Here is a 16,271-nt window from a genome sequence, read left to right as displayed (position 1 = left end):
ATTATCCGAATGTAAATTAATTTAAGTATTTTTTTTAATTAACTTTTTAAAAGTAAAAAGGTTATTATTTTAACAATGAATTAATGATAATCGCTTTTTCATATAATGAGTGATTTTTTTGTCCTAGATAATGCGGGCATACCTTATGTGTACTCTTCAAAAGAATAGTAGAGTAAATAAATTGGTAATTAACCTACAAAGAACACTGTGACCTATGTATACCACTATGTTTCCGTTATTTACAGACTTAATTCAATAGTCCATATACTTTGAAAGGTTTTTTACGTTACTTCGTTGTTAATATGTATATTACTTAGATCAACAGGGTCAATCCTCGAGGGTTTTTATCTTAGAATTCAACTACAACCACAGATCTTCATAATTTAAAATATGAGGTCTCTCTCATGAGATTCAACTTTGATATTGTTTTAATTCTTAAATTTCATTACAAAATAATTATTATTAATCTATTTTGAGTATAATTTGTAAATTAAGATAGAATGGCCCCTTGAGAATAAGAGAAGTAAATGAAGAATTTAAATCTAATTCGTTTTATAAGTAAGATCATGTACACTTGTTATTCCTTTAATCACCAGACATGGGTACTTCCTTCTGAATAATGATACGACAAATTTTCTCGGATCCAGATCTTTAGACGTAAGTATTCAAGTAAATTTGGGGTACCCAAACTTTTGGATCCAGATACAAAACAAAGAATTAGACGGATCGATTCCTTCATATTAATATATATATATATATATACATCCACAAAAGATAATAGAAGTATAAAAATAATAAAGTCCAGGGTAATTACGTACAGATACAAAAAAACCACAACACTATAGAATAAATTTAGTACCCCGGAGAGGGGATGATGTGGAAAAAAGGCTCTACTATAGCCTTTCCTCCACATCATCCACCACATCTACTTTAACAACACGTGCAGAACAAATCCATTAAAATGAAATACAATCTCCAAATTAAATGTAACACAGAAAAGTAAAACGATAAAATAAGACGCTATGACAAGTTTTCCTAAAATTCTTGATTATTCTGTTAAAAACTATTCCTTTGTTTGATGCCATAGATGGAATAAAATTGATCACTGTATGTATCCGTTCCTATGTTGGAATTTTCAGCGATAAGGGCACATATCTTGCAGATGCAGCCAGAATTATACCTCTAACTTCGTACACAACAATCAGTTCATATGACATCAGCTTACTCTGAATAAGAGCTTGGGGGTTTAGTAGCGCAAAGTTAATTGCTTTCCGATGTATCTCCTTTTTGTCTTCGTAAAATAAGCAATCTCTTTCTGAAACTTTTCATCTTCACCTATCAAACCTTTTATATTTAATTTTATAAATTGCTTTAGAATGGTTAACAATGGTCAATCTACAAACGTGTGACGGTGCCATTGAAATTTGTATAATGTTTTATAAAAACCCACAGCTAAAATCAGACAAAATTTCTCTCTTTTCCTTACAGAGTCAATATCAGCCTGAATATTGCGAGAAACATCCGATATTATTCTGTTTTTTTTTTAAAACCTTCTTGTGTAATTCCAAATTTTTTTCTTCAAAATTGCTTCCATTTGACGAGCTGGTACTCTGGATTTGTTGCAAACTGTAATAAGCCTCCAGTAAATAAAATCTGCCCTTACTTTGGAATGAGAGCAATTCTTTCCTTCGATTGTGTTTTTGTCATTTTCCCGAATCACTCCATGGAGTAATCATTTTTTGTAGATAGGTCATCAGGAAAAAGTGAAAAAACAGCTCCAGAAATACCATCAGGATCTGATGCTTTACCATGCTTCATATGAAATTTAATGTAATAAACAATATTTTCCCTTATAAATAGTATATTCTCGTTATTACTTGAGATTGATTTTCTTTTAAGAAAGTATTTCCTTTCTGTGCCTACTATTTCCTGGAATCTAGCATGAAAATAATACCCAATATCCTTTGTGATCGTGAGAACTTTATCCATGTTTTTTATTTCCATTATTCTTTGCGCTGAAAAATTATCCTTTACTAACAGTTGCTTTGGTCTAAAATTGGCATTACTCTCCAAACTACATTTTCCCTCTATTTCTACCTCAGCAACCCGAAAATCATTTACGGAGTCTCTCATAACTGTTCCATAGAAAATTGAGCCCTCTTCAAGAATAATTTTAACTTCATTTTGGATCTTTCTCTTTTTATTTTTCTTAAGAAATTGCCTTACAGTAACTTTAATCATTCTCCTCAGCAAGCTTCTGCTTGAACTGATGAAAAGGAATGATCGAAAATTCTCGCCAAGCAACCTTTTAGTTTCATCTGAAGTTTATCTTCTTCTAGGATCCATTTTGGTATTTAAAAAAAGTTATTGTTCCGTTTCCGTAAAGTTCCATAATAGTTAACTTATGATCAAAATAAGGTTCTCATTTGTATGAAGCTGTTTTCAACTAAACTAAATATTCTTTGCTACAAGAAACATTCTCAAGCCTTCTAGTTATCGGAGATAAGACTCATCTCTTCAAACCATTCTCAGTAATAAAAAAAATACCTTTTAGATAAGCAAATAGGATAGTTATTATTAAACGAGAAAGAGTTCTCCGATTTAATGTTTTGAAGACAAATGATGTGAGGATCCAATGATAACAAATGATTCATAAGGGCAAGTCTGAATCTTCTATCTTTACCCCCCTTAGGTACTCAGAGAAATTATCCATATAATGTCCATGTTTAGTTTTAATTCATTGGAAATTCTGTCAAGAAAGAAGTCCACACTTCTGGTATGTATTTTTTTTTCCGGAAAGCTTCATTTTAATATATACATAGGTGAATGCATAAAAGAACAAGCCTATTTCTTTTACTCCTACTACAACATAATATACATATTACATGTGTGGGTCTCATTCTGATGCACATTTTCTTTGGATCTCTTTTCCATTGACTCTTCCTCCAGACTTGATGTTCTTTTTGGTATTTTTTATTGAGTGGTTTTGTATATGGGGTGGGCTTCTTGACCTCCTCCTCTTCCGATATTCTGTACTATTTTTCTGTCATCTCTAAGACACATAGCGTTTGTAGAATTGGAAATGGAATCAGTTGCTCCGTCTTGTATATTTAAATGGGAAACGGTTTTTACCGAAACCGGAAAACCGGTTCTTGATTCTTATAATGAGCAATTCCGCCCGTTTTTCTAAGGATCTTAAAAAGAACCAAAACCTGAAAATTTCTCGCTTCTAAATTATTAAATAACATGTCTCTCGACATAGCCCCAGACAAAATAGTGGTTGGGAGAGTTAGTTTTAAAATTTAACTGAGGCCACAAATCGAGGCTTCTGGTTATTTGAGGTTGACGTCATAACAGTTCTCGAAAATCAAAACTATGACGAGCATTAACCACTGCATGGAGATTTTGGACACCATGGCAGGGTGCTGGCCTTGGTGCTAGTCCTGTTGCCACACCCAGGGACTGTCATGGACCTGGTAGGGGGTGCATCCTCAACCATCTTCTTCACCATAATCTTCACGTTGTCGACAAAGTTGGTGTCCATCTGACCTTCCTGTCCATAAACTCAGGCGCCCTCCTCCTTGGGTGCCCTCTTTATGGTGGCCTCAACATCCCAGGTGTCCTCTAACTTCTTACGGATGGTATATATTCCACTATTACTTCCAATGCAATGAAACTTTCCCTACATCTTTTCCCGTCCCTCCTCTCAATCTTTTTTTATCAAAATTTGAAGCATTGTAAAACAACTAAAAGTAGTTTAAATGTAGGCTGGAATTCATATAGTTGAAGGATTGAGATAAAAAAACGGTAAACATTTTTAACATAAATATGTGGAACTAAAATGAACCAGAACCGAAAAAAATACGATTCTAATTAAGAATCGGGAAATATTCAATTTTCGGGAAAAACCTATCTTTTCCCGGTCTTCATAAAGAAAAAAATGACCGATTTCAATTCTTGAAACCGTTTTCCAGCCCTTCCTTGACCCCGTCTACTCAAATCAAGTTTTTTATGTTTGTTTATGTAGACCTCTTCAACGTTCTGTATCAAGCATTCTAGTTCAAATTCATTGTTGCTAATCTGTTGAATGCGACTGACATCAGACGTCCCATTGATTCTGATGTCAAACCTCTCAACACTCCCCCTCCGAGGGGGCACCTCATTCGACATTGCAAACTTGTCTTATTAGAAATAATTCCGTGTTTGATTTTATTATTTAGGATCCTTTCAAAAGCAAAAGATTGCACAGGTCTTACGTTGCAAGTTAGTTTGGTATGCCCAAGAATAAATCATTGAGGACACTACCTTTTAACACCATCAAATTTAGGGCTGACAAGGCTACCGCCGACCGGAATAATTTGGGGAATAGTATTTGGTTCTGCTTCAAGGTTAATCAGATAATTTTGACCTCTGATTTGATAATAGAACTGCAAATGAGCAGCTTTCTTTGTAGGTGGACACTTTAATGGGCTATTGTCGAGAACCTTTCCAACCTGAAATAGCCATGTATTTATCTTTGATTCTCCTTGTATTTACAACTTCAATTTTTATATTTTTAACTCTCGTCTCATTTAGTCCCTCGGAGCCTTTAATCCTCATTTTTACAATAGTATCACACCCATTTATTGATGGGATTAAGGTTTCAAAAGCCTGCTTGAGAATTGGAGCCCTACTTCTCACATCAACTCGAAAAAAACTCGAGTAAAAAATTGCATGATCAAGAGAGTATTTGGGATTCACATGATGTATTTTCTCTTCTTTGAACCCAAAGAAAATTGCAGCATTAACAATATCCACAAAATCAAGTTAGCCCTGTCTAAAGGAAATATCATTATCATCTGGTAATGACAAAAGGACCGCACCATGATAACCGATTTTTTTTGGCCTGAATTGGAAGATATGGACTTGGACGATATGTGGTTTCAACAAAACGGTGCCACTTTACACACAGCAAATGTTAGAATCGATTTATTGAAAAGTAAGTTTGGTGGGCGTCTTATCTCCCGAAATGCACCAGTCAATTGACCGCCTTGCTCGTGCGATTTAACGCCTCTAGACTATTTTCTTTGGGGTCACGTGAAAGCCCTGGACCACAACAATAATCCGACGACGTTAGAAGAAATCAGAACAAATATTCAACGCGAAATTGCTGCAGTTTCAGCCAATTTATGCGGAAAAGTAGTCGAAAATTGGGTTCAACGATTGGACTTCGTAAAACGTGCACATGGTGGTCATTCAAACGACATCGAATTTCATTCATAAATTAACTTGAATATATTTTAACGGCAAATAAAGAAATCGTCGATATCTCGAACCGTTTTCGTTTTATTTAAAAAAAAAATGTGAGCGCTGTTAATGAAAAACCCTTTACAAGGACAAAAGTGTCCCATTTAAAATCAAAGTTTAAATAGATAGTCAACGACGCATCTTTCATCATTTTTTCGAGTCTTGCTACAATACTTGAATTGCTTAGCTTCTTAGGAACTGGATCCAACAAATTATCTTCCAAGAGTACCCCCATGAGGACAAGGTTTAATAATAAAATAGAAACGGAGAATATTTATAAATAAAATATCTACTCAGTTATTTATTAGATGAAAAGGAAGAAGAACAGGTGTTCTCAATGGATGATGTTGACACTTTTTAGACAGAAGTAATAATATATTTAGTTCATAATCTAAGAAAATCTACAAATTCTAGATTTAGCACAAAGCCAAAGCACTTATAAAGACACTAAAATGACACTGAGAGATATAATTTTTCACTGGAGAAACTATCTCTGAAATGCACTTATCGAATTATTTATGCACTGTTGAAGAGACATGCACCTTCCCACTAGCAATACATAAATTATTTACATTTTTACAGATGACTGATGCCAAACAATGATTTGTTATAACAATTAGAACATACTTATTAGTTATTATTATAATAGCATTAGATTGAACATGTTTATAGAAATGTGTTTCAAAACTGTAATCAAGATTAATAGAGATGCTACGCTGGATATAGATGATATCTTTTTAATAATAACAAAGATTAAGTATTAAGGCTTTTTAATATCCAAAAAATCCTTCAGATCTGTTTTACTATTCGTAAAGTTCGATGCTTGTTCCCATTTCGGGGAATATACGTTTACCAATACCGTACACAAGTACTTTAGATAAGGAACTCTCAGAAAGAACCCTTATATGTTTTTTAAGATCGGTACAAGTTCGAAGATTTTTTTTAGATCTCAGATTAAACAAATTTACTAATACTGTGCTCAAAAACTTTGGATTCGGATCCAAGACCTGTCCTATCTTTATTAAGAAATATTAAAAGCTTTTTAAGATCTGGAAAAGTTGGAACAGTGAAAGTAGATTCTGGTCTTTGTTCTTTACGGATAATATAAGTTTAATTATACCGTACCCTAGTACTTCGGAACTAGGTTCAAGACCTCTACTTCTGACACATTCTTTAAATTTTTCCATCAATATTTTAGACTAATGGTTCCCAATGTGGGGATCGCAGGACACAACCGTGAGATTTGTGAGATATTTCTAAAAAAGAAGAATATAATATAAATTCTGGCATCAAAACTTAAGTAATGATGAATGTACATATTTTTTATAAGTCTCTTCTGGATCATTTAAAAAGGTATTTCCAAGAAGATAGTGCTCCACAAAAACATAATTGGATACACCCCTTTTACCCCCGCAGCTAATCATCTATCGTCTTACATGGAAGATACGCTTATCAAACTTTCATTTGGCCAAAAACTAAAAACAGGTTTTGATTCTAAAACCCTTGAAGTATTCTGGATTTCTGTGATGAATGAGTCCCCACTGGAGGCAAAAGCAGCTTTAGATTTACTTATACCATTTGGCTCAACTTATTTATGTGAGAAAACATTTTCCGTATTAACTTACATCACAAATAAATACAGCTTAACGTGAAGGATGATCTTGAAGTTGCTGTGTCAAAAATTGAACCTAGAATGGACCTGGTTTGCGAAATACACAGCGTAAACAGTACTTGCGTCAAATTCAGACCTTGATTCGTTTATAAGCCTATTTTCACATCTACAACCGGAAATGTTGTTTGTTTTTCAGTCTCAATTTTGACTTTATTTACTAGTTAAAAGAAATTATTAGTGTAGGACTGTTTCCAAGTAGTAAATATATCGCTGATTTTATTTTTACAATATATTTGATTATTTCTTATTTTTTCCTGATAATTTTCCATTATAAGAAGAATAATATTTTCGCCTGGTTGAACTTTATAGGGTATATATATGGCCTTCAAGTCATTTATTTACATAAAATGCACTCCAAATTTTGAATTAATCTCTCAATGGGAGGTATAGGGGTTGCACAATGTCCAGATACATATTTTAAGGGTAGAACACATTAAGTTTGGGAATCACTTTTTTAAACTGCAATATATTTAGAAATCTATTAAAGCTATTATCTTGAATTAAAATGAGACTTAAAGGATATATAAATAAATGAGCTGTAAAATGGATATTATTTTAGTTCACTATTTATGTAATTCCGCCTTTCTTTCGTATTGTATTACATAGGGCTAATTACTAAGTCATTGTAATGTATGTAAGCTCTACATTGCAAAAGAATATTCGTTCTTTTTTCAACTTTAAAAAAATAGGCATTTAGGGTTAGGTCTTGCAACTCTAGACCGTTACAATTTACCAACAAGTCGGTGCAACTTTGGTTTAACTTTGGTCTTTAACGAACATTAGTTTTCTAAGCCTGTTTGGATACCGGATAATACCATTCTACCTGTTCCTTACCCAAATACTTTGGATCCCAATTCAAGGCCCGTTTGATCTTTATTAAGCAATACTATAAGCTTTTTTAGATGCAAAAAAATATCTCAGATCTTTTTTAAGATATATAAAATTTCGATTACACGAAGCCATTTTGTGTATCAGATCTTGGATCTTTTCAGATAATGAAATTTTACTTATACTGTATCTGGGTCTAAGACCCGTCATATCTGTAACTTTGATCTGGATAGGTTTTATAGTTAAATCGGTCTTCAATACATCCTGGTCTACTTACTTTTTTCGAAAATGAAATTACTGTCTTATATATGAATTTCGATCCTCTGTCTCAATTTCGACCTTGATCGAAATATCGGTTATAAAAAATCATTTAAAAACGGACCAAAAAAAAATTTGAGTTCGGGCCAAGTCTTAACACTAGTATGCAGGTATCTATCATTCTGTTCCAATTATTGATATAACATAATGTTTATTTTATTTTGCATTAATTGAAGGGTTGCGTCCCTTCTACAACAACAAGGTATAAAAAGATAAAACATTGATTGATATATGAATAATTAATAATATAATGGAGTCAATCAATATAATGTTTAATTTAGTAATAAAAGACCATCTTATATTCATCTCTCAACCTTTCCTACAAAAAATAATATAATTTGTAGTTGACCAATATTGTCCTTCTTCTCAACTATCAAACTATTATTAATCAGGGTGTTACATCCCTAACACAAAATAACCCCAGCTGTACTATCTGTCTTGTTCCCCCTTTCTCCTTGCTCTCTTACAAAAAACCCATCTCTGAGTATAACTTATTACTTAAGTATAAGTATAGTTTATTTTATTATTTCTACGAAGAAATCATATATGAATATAAAGCTACGTTTTTAATAAAATATTACTAAGCAATATTATTATGCAGTATCGAATAAAATACTATCAGGATTTTAATATTATGAAATACATTTTTGTAATTCGTATTAAAAATTGTGAATAAATAATATTAGAAAGATAATCTGGGAGTACTTAAGAGATAAATAACATTTGGCATGATTGACTTATTTGGGGAACTACCATATAATTCCGGGACTTTTTTTCTGTTTATTTTTGGAAAGAAGGTTCTGCAATACAATACAAGTAACGGCGTGTCATATCGTAGTAATTTTTTTAAACTTTCTATAACTTAAATTCTAGCAACCAAAAATGGGGATATTTATAAGTGACAAGAGTATAAATATCAACAGCTGACAAAAATTCACCGTATATTTTTAGACTATTCGATAATTTTACTAATTCCAAAACATAAACAACTCATATGCCTTTTTTAAGCTGTTGACACAAATACTAATTCTCCTTATTAGTGTTCAAAATATTGTTTTGTTCAGCTCAATTTTTTTCTTGTATTCTACAAATAGTAAGGAATTAGCATATTGTGTCCTTTAGTTTAGGGGGAGTAACTTTGGTCTTTTTATTAGTTAATTTTGACTGGTCTAGTTTTTTTTTACCACCTTATCTTTTAAGTTTTGGCAAAGGTTGAGGTATGCATTAATGTCTCATGGTGATATAAAGTGAATAAATATAAGAAACCTCAGATAACACATAATAATTAGTTTTACCAAGGCGTTTGACACAGTCTGTTATAATTTTATCCTTTCAATCCTATTCGGCCCTTCTTCTTATCAATGATACTTCTAATATTAGGTTAGATGAGGAACAGAATGAGCCAATAGTTCTAGGCAAAAGCTGCAAACAAGGATATTATATATCTCCTTTACTTTTCGTTACTGGAATGGAGTATTTAAATAGATCTTTGAAACACAAGTTTGTAGGTTTCGAAATCTTAGGTGAAAAGAGGCACTTAATTGATTTATATGTGTATAATCTTGAACTAAATGTGGAGGGGAATTCTGACAAACAACATTCAAGAAAAATTTTAATACTTTTGTCCTACTTGAATAATTTTACAACTTTTTGAGGACTTAAAATTAATGTTGAAGAATTACATATATTATTCTTGTAGATCAGTGGGGTTCTCCAAATTTAGGTAAGGTTAATAAATGCAGGGTTTGAGATAAATTGAAAATGTCAAAAAATGGAGTGGAAGGGCGACAACTCTGTCTTCTGCAATTGGCAAAAGTTACACCCCCATTCTCAAAAGTGGTGTCAACCATTGTGGAGCATCAATACAGTAAAATAATTGATTTCTATAATACTAAATTGAATGCACAACTAATACATATAGCTACAGCTGTTCCCTCCCTAGCTGAAAAAGTTTTAAGAGGAGTGAAAATATGGTTGAAGCTCTTATATGATCATAGCTACATCAATGCCCAAAAAAGAAAACGCAAAAAAAAAAAAAAAATACTTAAATATATTTAGAGGCATTTTACCAAACAAAATTTGTCAAATAAATTTTTACTCTTCCGGATTACTTTGATCCCTCCCTATTTAAGAGATAATAGAATGGAGAAGAATGGAACATGTTAACTTCTATACTGTTTTCTTTTCTAAAACTAAATACACAGAAACAAAAATAAAGCCAACAACATTCCTCTTTTGTTATATCCAAGGCTCGACAGCCACGCTATCCTGCAGCTAGTAAAACACCAGTCAAGCTAGTGCATGGTTGCCTCTCTATAGACCATTTGGCTACATAATGCGGTACTGTATATCATTAATGCCGATGGGGGTGTTTAAACAACTCACTATTAAAACTAGATAAAACATTTCGTATCTCCATGAATATTTAAAAAAAAAACAACATTTTAATAGAAGGAGGTATTGAAATATGTAAAAGTTCGAAATAAACTTATTTCTTGTTCAGTGCTTTAATTATTATTCTTATTTGAAAATCCTATCATGTATTGCTCAGAAACAAATGATATTTTTTCTTAGGAAATTAATTAAAATAGATTGGAAATGGTTTGATTGACGGTTTTTTTTCAAATAATTGTATATATATATATACTTAGTCTTCAAAAAAGCAAATAAATTTAAAGCCTTGCTACATGTATTTATTCACTCTGGAACCACGGATGACTTATTTCATTGATTACAATCTTATTTGTAGTATTCCAAATTTGATATTTCAAGTCTCTTTGAATTATTACACTAAATCCAATAACTGTACAGGCTAAAATTAATTAAAAATAGTTTTCAATCATTAATTAAATAAAAATATAGTTATAAAAACAGAATAATAATTAATTATCTTGACAAAAAGAGAGTTATCATTTCACTAATTTTGTGTGTTGCACAAAATACCTTAGTCTGATTTGGTTATGTTTTGAAATTGAACTTCATATTCCATTCAATCTAATATTGTTTTTGCAGGCACACAAATTGATATCTAATTTTTGTTTAAGCTCCGAAAAATTTGAGATATCATTTTATCTTAAAAACTATTGCACCCTTAATTCTATTTCATCTAATGCATCACCTCACCTATTTACATTATAGTGGTCCTTTGTTTAATGGTCATTTTTGTTTTTAATCCTTAAGATGGTATAACACTTTTTCTTAAGATACGCATTTTTAGTTCTTCATTTTTTCATATAGTTTCTGTTTCAAAATCTTTATGTTGTAAATGAAAAGAAAAATAACTTTTTGGAGCTATCAACGGATTTACCATCTATATAAACAAAAAGAAATGTATAGTAACACTCATCAAATATCATTAAAATAAATCCAATGTTTTTTTCACCGGGTGTTCTACGCGTTTTGATGATATAATCATAATTTTGCTAAAAAAATACTACTTGAAGCGAGAAAGAGTTATAGAGTGGGCTATAGCTTCGACATACTTGATCTATATAATAACGTATTTTATTCTTCTTTAGATATGAAGTACTTTTAACATATATATTTGTAGCTATAATTAAAGGACTCTAGGAGAACAGCGGTCAACGGAAAAGTAAACAATTAAATCTAAAAACAAGGAAGACTATGTTCCTAACGTAGTCGCTCTTATTCGTCTCTTTTCACTAGGGGGAGACTCACTCCGTCACTTACCCCTCCCTCTGGCTATGTGTTCAGCAGGAGGAACATTTAGCAGCTCCTAATTGTAAGCCTATCAGAATTGAGAAGTACTAAACCCTACCTTCCTTGCCTTGAGTGTCCACTCATTGCCGAAAGTCCTTTAGCGATATTCATGGGATTTAACTAGGTCTGGGGAGTTGGTACATAAAATTTCTGACTCCAGTATTTTGAATATCAACAACTCCAACTCCAATAGGTTATAACAGTATTATTTAGTCATTTGAGTGTAGAGACTATAAATATAGATTTAATTTATAGCTATATGTAGTTATTAGTTCTATGCATTAAATAATTGTGCCGGGTATAGAGGTTAATATTTGGAATTTAAGATATTTAAGAAGATGAATAAAATTTGAAACAGATCAAAAGTTATAAATATACTAGTTCATTCATAACTTTCTAATAATATTAATAATAAACAATAATAATGCACTCGTAACTAAAGAAGAGGAAATACACGGAACCTCTCACTGCAATTTTACAATTTACATACATAAAAAAAAAAAAAAAAAAAAAAAAAAAATTGATTAACTCTATTGGCTTGCGGCTAACTATAACAACCGTTGAGTCCTAATTATATCGCGGGATTATCTTAAAGGTCAATAAAATATAGTTAATTCATTTAAACTATGTAAGCTTCAAATAATTATGTCCTTTTTTACGATTAGTCACTTTTATTTTCCCATTTTCCCCTGACATGGATAACCCACAACACGAACACACAGGAAAATTACTTATTCTGATACATACAAATGTCAAATGAAATATTATATATGTATATAATTTGATTAAATATTATCACATAAATAACATATTAATATTTGCAAATATAAATAATTGTACACATATTTTGATATTATGTCATTTTTTATTATTATTCACAACTGAGAATAAATATTCTATATGCTAGCCTCTCTTTTTTATATAGATATCATCATTTGGCTAAGGCCTGCTTCGTCCTTAGTAATATGCATACATAAATAAGATACATATTATAAGCCATATATATAAATGTATGTACACTGTACAGTGGTCATTAATCAAGTATTCAAGTCCACTGTGAAAACCAAATTAGAATAACGGGTGTACATTGTACGTTGTTAAAGTGAAAGCCTACGATTGTAAATCCAATGTAAAATATGAGACATAGAGATTAGCAGGATATATATACATATATATTTTTTTTTTTTTGGGGGAAGGGGAGTATTTCAAAAATTAAAATTTATTCTTTGCTTTTGAATTTAATAAAATTTTACAGATATTTTTTTTGTGCAAAGCAGTATTCTTTTATTCTTCAAGGTAAAAATTACTCGATTAGAGGAGGTATCCCTACCTCCCCCACATTATGGAAATTCTTGGGGGGTTGGCATACTAAGAATAAAATGAAAAGGATAAAGTAATTTCTATTATATTGGATAATGTCTACTCTACTCAGAGAATTTAATATATACTAATAGCAAAATGAATCTTTTATTTTTTGTGATCAATTGCATTACTGAAAATTATAAGTGGAATAAACTAATGCCTTCAAAATATTATTCAGTTATCAATGTTTTGAAGATCTTGCTCTACATCCTCTCAATCAAGTTAATCCTTCAAAACCTATTTTGGCCATAATATCAAATTTATTTGTTTATATAAGATTATTATGAAAAACTTTGTACTTGTACAAAATCATATAATAAGAAAAACGTCTGTTCAATCTATAAAAAAAGAATAAAAAATCTAACATCCTATAGACAAATAATCAAGTTAAAGTCTATAAAATGATTTAAAATTTGGTGATAATATTTAAAAAATATGATAACACTGACTTTGAGTTATACATCATAGAATTTTCATATAAAAATAGTTATTATATGTATAATTGAAAAATAAATTATAAGTTTACTTATAGATTTATTCTAACAGATTATTATTTTAAAAATGAATTATTCTACATCGAGAGATCCATGTTTCAGAACTGATACAATTGAAAAAGATGCAATCAGGCTCTTGATAGGAATTAAAAGTTGAACTGGTTGTCATTTAAATTATCAAAATCAATTTGAAATGTAATAAATATCAAACTAACTTCATTATGTGCTGTGTCTTTAGTTTGAGTAGTGGGAATGATAAAGATTTTTTTGAATTAGAATCTTCAAAAGAAGGTTTTTTTTTTATGAATTACTTACTAAATTTGAGTAATTCATACTTAGGTTCTAAATCCATACTATCATTTTAAAATTCAAGCGGATACCCTCTAGGATTTTTTGCTAATTGAAATATAATTTGTGGTACCTCAAAATGATTAATCAGAATAATTGGTTGATAGAAATGGTCGATTATTATTCGTCAAAGTAGGCAAATGTATTCATACTACATCTGTAGTAAAATCATTCAAGCCTTTTTTTGTGTTGACAAGACACATATATGCATTTTGATACAAAAATCAACGGAAACATATAAGGTACTCTTGGCTTTTTTATTTACAAATAACATCAAAGCATACTCGTATTTATTATTATTATTTTTTTAACATTTAACAGCAAGTAATTTATGAAAATTAAAATTATCTAAAATTCTTTGGCGAAGATGCATACTCATATCCTTCAAGTATGTTCTTCTTTTTAAACAAGAAATATGCATTTCAAATAAACTAATATCAACATCTATAAAATTTATTATCAATTAAACTTATTAAAACAGAACATAATTAACGTTATATAATAAATTGGTATTAACAGATACTATAAATTCAATTATTGATATCCAGACCTAGAGATCGATGGAAAAAATATGGTATTATAATCCCTAAGCGGATTGATCTATTTTTCAAAGACACGTCAATTTCTTGGGGAAACAAATTCTAAGAAATAAATGTTATTTTTTGTAAAATAACCACACTTGAGAGAATATAAAATAAATATGGTATCCCTGATTCCTAAAAGACAGCATATCAGCCAACTTTTAAATTTTTGGAGAGGAGGGAGACATTAATCCCCTATTAGAGAATAATAATTGTTTATTGGACCCCCATGGATCAAGGGTCAATAGATGGATCGATACTCTGAGAAGGCTATATCTTTAAAATAATTTATCAACATGATTCATTGATCTCCATCAATGTTGTCATGGACATGGATTCAAATCAATCAATGAATCCCTGAAGTCCATAAAGTCCCTTCCGCTTCGGAGTCCCCCCCTGATTAAACTCATTACGGGCAATAATTATTTAGGAAGTATAAAACAATTCTGGGATAAATTTTACATATATTTGGCTCAAATAAGAGAATTATATTTTTTTGGGGATAATCCCTAAAGATCTCTCATAACCTGATCATCAGCATCAGTAAAATTTAATTGTAAGAAGATATATATAGAATTTGTAGACATATTTGTTATTAAAAAATTAGATTATTCTATTCATTCTGATTCTTTTTGTATTTACATGAACAAAATTTTATGAAAAAATATCATTATTACCAGTGTAATTCTTATTATTTGTGATAATTATTGTATCAATCTGTATGTTGCCCAATATTATATCTAAAACACCCAAATTTCTCATTTCCCTTGCACATTGGACCTTTGCAGCGTCTTAATTGAGAAGTAGACTTTAGGAGAGGTCATTGTCACCTCTCAAGCTTTTGCTAGCCGTTTCTCTCAAAAATGATGAAACCCGTGTCAATATGATGGATAGATTTTGAAAGTACATATCTTTACCTGCCATAGTTATACTAACTGATACTAGATGTCGCCTTGAAAATCATTTTCCTGAAGGTTATGTATCCTTCTCATCATTTAATTTATCTAATTTGCATTCAAAAAGAGATGTTTCCTTACTCATCAAGTCGAGCTTGAATCCGAAAGCTTTATACTGATGTCGAGACGGAAATCTAATAAAAGCTCAAGTTGAATATTATGTTGCTCTTTTTGATATAATTGGTAACCATGGTCCCAACAACGATGCCCCAGCCTTCTTCGAAGAGGGAATGATGCCAATATTTTCAAGCAGGCCCACCAATATGGGTGGGGATTTCAATATATAGCTCAAAGTATGTAGAGATTTTCAACCAAATCTGGTAAATGACAATCCTAGTAATACTAGCGAACTGAATGCTATTATGTACTCGTTTGGTTTCTGTGATGTTGGGAACATGATGAACAATTTTACTCACACCTTCTATACAAAAGACAAACATTCTAGGAAAATATTTTCGCGTATTGATTTGTTCTTAATTAAGGTTTTTCTAAAGGAATATTTTTGTTCTTACAATGTCGTTGACACACAGATATCAGACCATAGTGCCATTAGCTTCCAAATATATCAAAGACTAATAGAAATGAGAAATAAACGACTATGGAAATTCATCTATTACTAGAGTTACTTTAGAACAGTGGTACAGTAAGTGTGCCGAAGTTTCAATACTGTTTGGACAGAAGAAACAAGTTTTGCTTCTTCTTTCAG

This window comes from Lepeophtheirus salmonis, chromosome 5 (assembly GCF_016086655.4).
Source record: "Lepeophtheirus salmonis chromosome 5, UVic_Lsal_1.4, whole genome shotgun sequence".
NCBI lineage: Eukaryota > Metazoa > Arthropoda > Copepoda > Siphonostomatoida > Caligidae > Lepeophtheirus > Lepeophtheirus salmonis.
This window is presented reverse-complemented; position numbering follows the sequence as displayed.